This window comes from Rhinopithecus roxellana, chromosome 13 (genome assembly GCF_007565055.1).
Source record: "Rhinopithecus roxellana isolate Shanxi Qingling chromosome 13, ASM756505v1, whole genome shotgun sequence".
In the NCBI taxonomy this organism is placed as follows: Eukaryota; Metazoa; Chordata; class Mammalia; order Primates; family Cercopithecidae; genus Rhinopithecus; species Rhinopithecus roxellana.
In genome coordinates this window covers 45,255,068-45,266,410 of record NC_044561.1, presented here as the reverse complement: position 1 = coordinate 45,266,410, position 11,343 = coordinate 45,255,068, and the positions used below count along the sequence as shown (strand labels likewise).

The 11,343-nt window shown below is 48.8% G+C and overlaps 1 long non-coding RNA gene across 1 annotated transcript; it reads right to left on the bottom strand.

Moving 5' to 3' along the window:
• Nucleotides 1–449: 449 nt before the first annotated feature.
• Nucleotides 450–6,812, bottom strand: LOC115892629. The gene is made up of 3 exons (XR_004052486.1): nucleotides 6,698–6,812; nucleotides 5,754–5,886; nucleotides 450–771 (listed from the first exon to the last, which is right to left on the bottom strand). It is a non-coding gene; the product is annotated as an uncharacterized LOC115892629 (long non-coding RNA).
• Between the last annotated feature and the right edge of the window lie 4,531 nt (nucleotides 6,813–11,343).

Genomic DNA, 11,343 nt, shown 5'->3' with positions numbered 1-11,343 from the left:
CTCTCAGAGCCTGGGAAGGCTCCTGTCATCTCCCTTTCTAAATAGAGATTCTTTTACCCAGAATACTTAAGTAAATTTTAAAATTACTCTTCAATTGAATCACTCATTTATTAAAGCCATTTGAGAATCTACTGTGCCCCCAGCCCTGGGCAGCCATGCACTTGCTCTGTGGGGGGAGACCCTGAGAAGGGGTGGGTGAGGGGGTGCCCACCACAGCCCTCCTTATGCTGCCCTGGTCAACTCACTGGCAGGTCCTGATCAAACGTCTTCCACACATCACCGCTGATTTGATTTCATATAAGCAAGGAAAGATTTTCCCCCACTGTAAGGTGTCTTGAGTACAACCGACATTACCCTATAGTGTAATATACCTATTTTGTAGTGAGCATTGTTTTTCTTATAATTCAGGGATACCAGAACCATGCTGAATGAATAATGAATTTTCTTCCTTTAATTGCATATGGATCTTATGAACAAAGGGGCAGGCACTGTGCCCAAATAGATCCATGAATCAGGGTCCCAAGAAGTGAGTGCCCTTTACTGAAATATTAACAGCAAAGGGGTTTGCACTGACGGGGAATTGACGGGGAAGTCGCTGGAGGCTGCCCGGCATTTGATTTTTCTCTGGGTGGATATTGACGTTCATTTTCAGCCTCTGCCTCTCACTGAGATGGCTCTTCTGTCAAAACGTTGGTTCTTCAGATCTTTTTCCCGTTTCAGACAGAAGCTGTTTCCCCACTTGGTTGAGTCACAGGTGCAATAAATAAAAAACTAAAAAATAAAATAATGTGTTAAAGTATAATGTGATATGAATGAGCCCTAATCCAATATGATTGGTGTCTTTATAAGAAGAGGAAATTAGGAGACACAGACAGGTGCATACACAAAGGGAAGATCGTGTGAGGACACAAGGAGGACACAGCTAAGGAGAGAGGGCTCAGAAGAAACCAAACCTGATGACACCTTGATCTTGGACTTCCAGCCTCCAAAACTGTGAGAAAATAAATTTCTGTTATTTAATCTCCATCCAGCCTGTGGATTTTATTTTGGTGGCCCTGGCAAACTAATGCAACATGGAATTAAGTTCCACTTAATACTTTTCTATCCACTGACACCCTTGCTTTGGTCTTTGGCTATGAATTTCCAGCTGTCTTTGGGGTATTTAGAGTGGAGCTTAGTTGTGTGCTGAGGTTCCCCTCTACTGCAACAGCTCCAAGATCTTATGGTCACAAAGAATTACTATGACTTACAGTAAGTGTGATCATGGAATTGTGATCACATGAGAAAATATCCAGTTTTTTAGAGGCAAACTATAATATGTCAGAGTACAATCGTATAATATTGGGGATCTGCTTCAAAGTTTTTCAGCATAGAGAAAAAAAACAACTGAATTGGTGAAGCAAATATCCCATATTCTTGATCATTGTGAAATCTGAGTGGTGGGTATATGGGTTTCACTGAACTACTCTCTCAATTTTGAGTACATTTGCAAATTTCATAAAATATTAACATTATACCTATTTTACATTTAATTTTCTGAAGATACACTTTTAAGGCATGTCTTATGCTTTATAAGGATTTTTTCAGTACCTCAATTCATTTCTATGAACACTAATTATCACTGTTCCTTCAAGTAGATAGACAGGTACATAGTATAGCTCTTAGCTTCTGAAATACTATGGAAGTTTAATTCTCTGTGGTCAGAGAACATATTCTACCTGATTTAAATCTTTTTAAGTTTGAGAATTGTTTGATAGTCAAAATATTATCTGCTTTGGTAAATTCTATACACACCTGCAAACAATATGTATTTTGCTTTTGTTAGTTGGAATTCTGCATACATGTCAATTAGATCAAGTTGGCTGATCGCATGTTCAAGTCTTCCATATTCTTGTGAATTTTCTGTCCACTATTAATAATTGAGAGAGAAGTTTTGAAATCTCTAGGTATAGATTTATATTCTCCTTTCAGTTCTATTATTGTTTTCTTTGTGTATTTTGAAGGTTTATTATGTTGAGTATACAAATTTAGGGTTGTTATTTCTTCTTGGTGAATTAATTTGCTGTTTCATCGTCATGAAATGTCCCTCTTTATCTCTGGTAATATTATCTCTTCCCTACAGTCTACTAGACACTCCAGCTCTCTTGTGATTACTTTGTTAGCCACTCCAGCTCTCTTGTGATTACTGTTTGCATGGTGTATCATTTTCCTCCTTCCACTTTTATTTCTCTGTCCTTCTATTTAAAGCTCATTTCCTGTAGTTGGCATATAATTGGGTCTTGCTTTTTTAATCTAGCCTGACAGTTTCTGCATTTTAATTACAATGTTTAAACCATTTACATTTGATATAATTATTAACATAGTTGGGTTCGAGTCTACCAACTTGATATTTGTTTTCCATTTGATTCATCTTTGTCCTTTTATTTTTCCTTTCCTGGCTTATTTCAGATTGGATTTTTTAGGATTCCATTTTATCCTTAAAAGAAGTTCTTCTTAAATTTATTGATGAATAGGCAGAGTAGTAAAACACATTAATTTTTTGTGTGTATCTGAAAAAGTATTTCACCTTCATTTTGGAAAGATGTGTTTGCTAAATATAAGATTTTTTGTTAATAGATTCTTTTTCTGTATTTTAAAGATGTTGTTCCACCGCCTTCTAGCTTGTGTTTTTCTCAAGAGAAGTTTGCAGTCATCTTATTGTTGTTCCCTAAATGTAAGGATTCTCCTCCTCTAGCCACTCTTAAAATTTTCTCTTTATCATAGGTTTTCAGCAACTTGATTATGATATGCCTTGATACACTTTTATTAGTGTTTATGCTGTTTGAGATTTGTTTTATTCTTGGACCTGTGGGTTTACACTTTTTATCAAATTTGACAACTATGGGGGCCATTATTTTTCCTAATGCATTTTCTCTGCTCCTCTCTCTCACTCTTCTTTTGTTCTTGAATTCCAATTACAAGCAAGTTAGACAACATTCCCTGAGGCTCTGTTCATTTTTTTTTCCAGTCTTTTTTCCTCTATATACTTCTGTTTTGACAGGTTTTATTGCCATGTCTTCAAGTTTACTCATCTTTTTTTCTGCAGTTTTTAATCTGCTGTTGATCCCATCTAGTGAACTTTTCAGTTGCAAAATTATTTTTCATTTCTAGACATCCCATTTGTTTTTCTTTTTTTTGAGACAGAGTCTCACTGTGTTGCCCAGGCTGGAGTGCAGTGGTGCGATCTCGGCTCACCGCAAGCTCCGCCTCCCGGGTTCACGCCATTCTCCTGCCTCAGCCTCCCGAGTAGCTGGGACTACAGGTGCCCGCCACCACACCCGGCTAATTTTTTGTATTTTTAGTAGAGATGGGGTTTCACCGTGTTAGCCAGGATGGTCTCGATCTCCTGACCTCATGATCCTCTCGCCTCGGCCTCCCAAGGTGCTGGGATTACAGGCGTGAGCCACCACGTCCGGCCGACATCCCATTTGCTTTTCAATACCTTCATTTTCTCTTCAGTTTCCATTCATGTTTTCTTTCACATGCTTGAGCATATTTATAATATTTATCATAGCCATTTAAAATTCTTTTATCTACTAATTCTATCATTCCCGTCATTCCTGGGTCTGATTTTATGGACTGGTATCTCTCCTAGTTATGGATCACAATCTCTACTTCACATATCTCACAATATTTTATTGGGTGACAGGCATTTTGAATATAACGTTGATAAATGTATGGAATTTTTTCCTTTTTAAAGAGTGTTGACATTTGTTCTGGCAAGTAATAAAGTTACTTGCAGATGAGGTTGATGTTTTTGAGACTTGCTTTTACGTTTTCTTGGGGTATCTAGAGTAGCCTATACTCTAGAGTTAATTTATTCCTACTACTAAGGCTTGATCCTTTGTATTGTCTATTTTTTTTTTTTTTGAGTTGGAGTTTCACTCTTGATGCCCAGGCTGGAGTGCAGTGGCACGATCTCACCTCACTGCAACATCCGCTTCCCAGGTTCAAGTGATTCTCCTGCCTCAGCCTCCCAAATAGCTGGGATTATAGGCATGCAACACCACGCCCAGCTAATTTTTTGTATTTTTAGTAGAGATGGGGTTTCTCCATGTTGGTCAGGCTGGTCTCGAACTCCTGACCTCAGGTGATCCGCCCACCTCAGCCTCCCAAAGTGCTGGGATTACAGGAGTGAGCAACCGTGCCGGGCCATGTCTATTGATGGCCCCAAGTGCTCTATGAGGTCTCCAACTGAATAGATGGAGTTCAAACTTCTTGCAGCCTGGTGTGAGTTCTAGGAATTGTTCAGCTTACACCTCACTGTTCTTTATTCACTTCCTGGAATTCCACCTACGCATGTACAGATTGGTATTAAGTGAAGGCTCAAAGGGACCTTATGCAGGTATTTGAGTTTCTTTACATGAGTATCTTTCTCCTCTCTGCTACCCTGTCTCACCTCCGCCTCCCCACAGCCCCGTCTTCTCCTCCATTCAGCCAGCTCGCCATGCTCTGCCTGGTTTCCCCTCCCTGCCTGACAGTATGAAAACTGCCTCCAGCCAGAAAACAGAGTTGACTGTACAACTCACTTCATTTTTTTCCTGTCTCTTAGGGATGCCAGCCTTGCACAGCCTTTTGTCCTGATGTCCAAATCCAGTTGTTTTGTCTGCTTTATAGAGCTTTCTAGTTCTTTTGGTAAACAAACAAACAAACAAACAAACAAAAAACACAAAACAGAAACAGCATAAGTTCCATACCCCTTCGTGGCTGGCTGCAGAAATTCTGAGAACTGTTTTCTGTGTTTTTAAAATCACTTTACTTCCTTGGGACTCCTCAGAATTGTAACTTGAGAAGCTTCTAACAGACAATTAAACCACCTGTGACAGACACGTGCTAAGCACCTACCAGTGCCTGACCCTGGGAGCCTGACTGGGAGGTACAAGAGCCCCTGGGCCTGACGAAGAGGGAACAAATCTGGGTGTGGTCATCCAGGAATAGAGGCCAAGTCAGGTTGCAGAGCAGAACAATAAGGGATTCATGCAAAGCCCTTTTAACAATCGTTGGTTTGTTACTTTATGTGACCGTATTTGCTCCCTCTTTCGAAATTACAAAAAGTAAAATGCAGAATGTACAAATGTGTGGCTCTCCCTAAAGTGGGATGAACTTGGGATTTCCCATGGATGCAACTCCTAGAAAAGCCACAGTTGAGTAGAGTAACCTGAGTCTATCGCCATGGAACATCCATTGCAGGGCTTCATAGTTCTGGGAGTAAAGCACTTTCTTCTGAATTAGCAGATCTTTGTAAAGTCAAAATTCAAGAACATTTTATTAGACCTAAAGATAGCTGCAGGCTGTGTGCGGCGGTTCACACCTGTAATCCCAGCACTTTGGGAAGCTGAAGCAGGAGGATCGCTTGAGTCCAGGAGTTCGAGACCAGCCTGCGCAATATGGCAAAATTCCATCTGTACCATAAATACAAATATTAGCCGGGCGTGGTAGCACACACCTGTAATCCCCGCTACTCGGGAGTCTGAGGTGGGAGAATCGCTTCAACCCAGGAGGCAGAGGTTGCAGTGAGCCAAGATCGCACCACTGCACTCCAGCCTTGGTGACAAAGCAAGACTCTGTCGAAAGAAAGAAAGAGAGAGAGAGAGAGAGAGAGAGAGAGAGAGAGAAAGGGAGGGAGGGAGGGAGGGAGGAAGGAAGGGAAAATATAATTGTGTTAGACATTTGCCTGTGCTCACAGCCCTCCTTAGAGAAGGATGCCCACTAACCCTGCCAAGTCGGCAGACCTTCAGCTACCATGTTTTGTACTCCTCGACCCTGGCCCTTCTCGTCCAGTTCACTGGAGAGGACGGCTGACTTGAACAGTGAATCCAAATGCCTGCCGGTGACTTGCAGAGCGTCCTGCGAGGGAAAAATTCCTTTGCTTAAAAGGAAATGAACGAATAAACACCAAACAAACAAGACATTTCACAACTAAAACTCAAAAGACACTTAAAGAGAAAGCCAGGAGCTAGGAAGGCGCTTCTGTCCCACAGCCAACCCCTCTGTGAAAAGGTGGGCCTCAGGTCAGACCTCTCCTCCCAGCCCCTTCCCGCTCCTTCCTTCCCATCTCCCACTGCTCACTCTCTCTCCCTCCGTTCACTCTTCCCCAACCCTCAGGCACTCCCTGCTCTGAAGGTGGGCGTGCCCTCCCCGTGCAATGAGCCCCACGCCCTCTCGCAATATCCTTTCTAATACAGTCCCCCGTGACTTACGTCCAGATTTGTTTTCTATTTGACACTGTCAAGGGCTTCTCCTGGCCCCGGGACCCCTATCCAAGGGGCTGCAGAACAACATCTGGCCATTTCCTGCACTGTGAGGCCCCTTCCTCCCTGAAGCGCTGCTCAGACCCCAGCCCAGACACCCACCTCCCCTGGCCTACCCCGCACACCTCCTGTCTGCCCTGACACAGATGCACCTCTCCACTTCCCCTTTGGAGATAACAGAGATTTTGACAGCATGACGACCACAGTATTCCTGAGCTTCCAGTTAAAGTTAAATCTGTTGTCGCCACTGCTGACTGCTCGATCTGCCCCGACGTTCGCAGCTGTTCCACCTGCTTTCCTTCCTTCATGCATGAAGGTCAAACCCAAGCTTGGCCCTGGATGAACCCAGCAGAGAGGATTCCAGAGCTGTCTCCCCAGAGCCCTCCCCAGCAGAGACCCTGACTCACCCCAGGACAGGAGAGCTGAGGCCAAGATCTCCGCTTCCAGATGCTTCCTCCGCATTCAGCTTCCAACGTCCGCCCTGCCAAGGTGCCCCTTGCAGGAGCCCGTCCCGGGGGACACGTCCCCCGCTCTCCCCTGAAACCACAGGGCTGTTGATATGAGAAAGGAATGAGAACAGCACAAAGGCACAGCAGCTGCGAGCTCAGGATCAGACACAGAGGAAGAGCCACCTACAAACAGTCACCAGAGCCAAGCCCTGGTCTCAGCCAGGAGCGGGGCCCCCCATATGAACGCACCCATGGGTGGAGCGGGTGACGCGCCCCCTCTGCAGAAAGCACCTGAGCAGCAGCTAAAACAGGCTGAGCCCGGGTCCCAGACCCCAGACTCCAGCCTGCACCTGCAATCTGGCCCTCGGTTTGGCCTGACCCTGCCTCTGTTTGCAAAGGGCCGGCTGGGGCCCCTGGATGGGTTCCGTTCTCCTTTCACCCTCTCTGGACTCCCCTGAAATCTCCCCACAGGCCGTCAGCCTCAGGCTCTGAGACCAGAATGTCATCTTCCCGTCACATGCAGTGTGACAATGTCTCTAGTTGTTTCCCTCCCCACAGCACAGAGAGTGGAGGGGGCCTGAGAAATGAGGAGGCGGGAGGTGCGTCCAGGGTGAGGCAGAGTCAGTCTCACCTCCGGGGTCCGGCTGCCAGCAGGGAGGTCAAGGTCCGCAAGAACGTCCTCTTTCCCCACTGCAGCAGGCGGCCAGCACTACATAACCATTCTGGGAAATAGCAGTTCCTGTCCCCTCCTCCTTGCTTCTAAATGCACAGGCACACATCCGTGCCCCGACTCCTTCAGGTGGCCCAGGTGATCAAATCGGCCAGTTCCAGAGAAGGGTCAACTTTGACAGCCCTGGGTAGGCGACCCAGATGCCCTTTGATGGGGGTCAAATGAAACAAATCTGCACATAGGCTAGGGGCTTTATCGGAAAGAACACTGAGAGGGAGGATGCTCCATCCCGAGAGCCCCACAAGCCTCCGGAAGGCCAGGCAAGGACGGCTCCTCTCATGGGAGGGGAAGGAGGGAGCAGGCTTGGCAGCGTTGTTGGCGGGGATGGATAGGCCCAGGCGGCAGTAGCGTCCGGAGGTTCCTGGGGCTGAATCACCCTGAGGTTTGCTACCGGGAGAGAGGGAAGCTGATTCGATTCTGAGACATCTGGGGAAGCCCAGAGGCCCCACAACCCACCCCGGGAAGCAGCCAGAGGGATGCAGAGCAGGACCCAGAGGCTACAGCTGCAGGGCAGGTGGTTGTGTCGCCAGAATCCTGCTGGCAGCCCTTCCTCCCCGGGGAGCTGTGTCTGGAGAAGGGACTGTGGAGAAGCGCTAGGGTGAGACCCAGTCGTGCAGTGGTCCTGAGCCCACAGGGTGGGTGCCCTCCTAAGGTGAGGAAGGGACAGGAGAGCCAGGCCCCGCTCCGAGGACCCTGTAGGAGCCAGGAGGGGCCTCACCAGGCCCAAGCCTCTGCCCTGGCTGTGGGATACCCAGCCCCAAAGCAATGAGGAATCCAAATTGGTGCTGAAGGCCTGGGCCATGGTGCTGAGTTCTGGCTGCCCCAGCTCACAAGCACTGTGGGGGTGGCGGCCAGGAGGACAGAGCTCAGACACCTGGCCCCACATGCAGCCATGCAGCCTAGCCTCAGGAGGCCACCATCCTACAGGCAGGCCCCCAGACAGAGGGGCACAGGCACAGGCCCCAGGTCCCCTGGCCATGGAGAAGGCATCATGCGAGTGTGTTTATGAGTGTGTGTGCTATGAGGTGTGTGCAGTATGTGTGGTGTCTGTGTGATGTGTGCAGAGCGTGTGATGTGTGCAGTGCGTGTGATGTGTGCAGTGTGTGTAATGTGTGCAGTGTGTGTGTCTCTGGGTGTGTGATGTGTGCAGTGCGTGTGTGTCTGTGTGTTTCTGGGTGTGTGATGTGTGCAATGTGTGTGTGTGATGCTTTCAGAGTGTGTGTTTGTGTGTCTGGGTGTGTGTAATGTGTCCAGTGTGTGTGTGTGTGCGTGCATGTGTGTGTGGCCCCGGGCCCTGGGTTGTCCCCTCTTGCCCTCTGGAAAGTAAGCACAGCCCAGCCTGGCCATCCCCTCAGAGTCACACCTGGAACGAATGCCGCCCACAGAGCATTTCCCCCTTTCTGGAGACTTAGCTGCAAGCTGTGGGTTGGTGGAAGCTCATGGTAGGTGGAAGCTGTGGGTTGGTGGAAGCTCTAGGTTGGTGGAAGCTATAGGTTGGTGCAAATTCTGGGTTGGCAGAAGCTTCAGGCTGGCGGAAGCTCTGGGCTGGCAGAAGCTCTGGGCAGAAGCTCTGGGTTGGCAAAAGCTCTGGGTTGGTGGAAGCTCTGGTTTGATGGAAGCTCTGGGCAGAAGCTCTGGGTTGGCAGAAGCTCTAGATTGGTGGAAGCCCTGGGTGGATGGAAGCTCTAGGTTGGCAGAAGCTCCGGGTTGGTGCATGCTCTAGGTTGGCAGAAGCTTGGGGCTGGCGGAAGCTCTGGGTTGGCAGAAGCTCTGGGTTGGTGGAAGCTCTGGGTTGGCAGAAGCTCTGGGTTGGTGGAAGCTCTGGGTTAGCAGAAGCTCTGTGTTGGCAGAAGCTCTGGGCTGGCAGAAGATGTGGATTGGTGGAATCTCTGGGTTGGCAGAAGCTCTGGTTTGGCGGAAGCTCTGAGCTGGCAGAAGATCGGATTGGTGGAAGCTCTGGGTTGGCAGAAGCTCTGGATTGGCGGAAGCTCTGGGTTGACGGAAGCTCTGGGTTGGTGGAAGCTCTGGATTGGTTGAAGCTCTGGATTGGCGGAACCTCTGGATTGGTGGAAGTTCTGGGTTGGTGGAAGCTCTGGGTTGGCAGAAGCTTTGGATGGAAGCCCTGGATTGGTGGAAGCTCTGAGTTGACGGAAGCTTTGGATGGAAGCCCTGGATTGGTGGAAGCTCTGGGTTGACGGAAGCTCTAGATTGGTGGAAGCCCTGGATTGGTGGAAGCTCTGAATTGGTGGAAGCTCTGGGTTGGTGGAAGCTCTGAATTGGTGGAAGCTCTGGGTTGGTGGAAGCTCTGGATTGGTGCAAGCTCTGTATTGGTGGAAGCTCTAGGTTGGCAGCAGCTCTGGATTGGTGGAAACTGGATTGATGGAAGCTCTGGATTGTTGCATGCTCTGGATTGGTGGAAGCCCTGGCTTGGCGGAAGCTCTGGGTGGAAGCTCTGGGTTGGTGGAAGCTCTGGGTTGGTGGAAGCTCTGGGTTGGCTGAAGCTCTGGATTGATGGAAGCTCTGGGTTGGCAGAAGCTCTGGATTGTTGCAAGGTCTGGATTGGTGGAAGCCCTGACTTGGTGGAAACTCTGGCTTGGTGGAAGCTCTGGGTTGGTGCAAGCTCTGGGTTGGTGGAAGCTCTGGGTTGGTGCAAGCTCTGGGTTAATGGAGCTGCTGGAGTCCACTCAGGTCCAAAGCTCCTGTACTGGTACACCTGAGTGTCTGGTGAGAGAAGTCTCCAGCAGGAGGACTCACTCCAGAAACAAAAGAGGAGGCTCAGGGTGAGCCTGTCTGGTTTGACTCGTTTGTACCAGATCGCACTGGGCAGCAGTTTTATCCGGCACAAAGCTGAGCACATGTCACATCAGCACTAATTGTTGTGGGGAGGAAACAAATAGCTAATGACTAAAGGTGCCGAGGAAAATGCCCGAGGCACTGCTTTTCGCACCCGTACAGCGCACTGTGCCCTGGCCAGCTGCCTTTGCTGCTAATTATGGGATGGAGCCCAGGAGGTGGGGGGTCTCCTCTAATGGAGATGGGTCACCCCCTCCAGGCACTGGAAGTCCTCCCCTTCCTCTCCCCGTGCTGGCCACCCCCCTCCCTCCCACCGGACGCCCTGCTCCTTCTGCCCGTCTCCTTCACACGTCACACCTCTCCTTGGAGTTGAAATGGTTGTTCCTGGCATGTATTTTCTCTCTCATCCTTCAGTGGCCCTGAGCAGTCTACGGTAAGCAAAATGACATCAGAAAACCCATGTTTTAAAGAAAAATCCTTCCATTTACCAGAAGGCCCGATGAGGATGCTGCTAAGTGCTGAGCCCCATGTCTTACTTCCAATAGGTTTCGATGGACAGGAATAGGTTGGGGCTGTGGCTTTCCAGGTGGCATCTCTAAATCAAGGGTTTGTGCACCCTGTCCTGGGGTCTGGGTAGCGACAGGAGTGCCCGTCGTGTTTTACGGGGCACCCACTGTGTGCATGTAAGGGGTGTGTGTGCCAGCACGGTCAAAACTCACAGCCCCTTGGGAGTGGCCTTGGCAGCCCACAGGTGTGCCAGCATTCCCGGAAGGCCAACATGAACTTTAGTCCAAGACGCTGCCAGCCCTCTTCCAGGAGGTGGGCACAGTGGGTTGAGGTGGGGGCGGCACTGGCTTCTGGGTAGTGTGGCCTGGGTGGGCACTCACTGCCTTGAGGAAGGGAGGGAAAACGCTGCAGCTCCTAGACCCAAGCAGGCTGAGCTGTTGCAGGGTAGGGGTATGACAGTGACAGTGACCCCAGAAACAAGCAGTGAACCCCAGCCCCACCTTCTGCACTTGTGGCTAAGAGCCCAGCACACTTCCTCTATCAGGAAGTGGCAAGGAGGAGCATTCAGACTGGA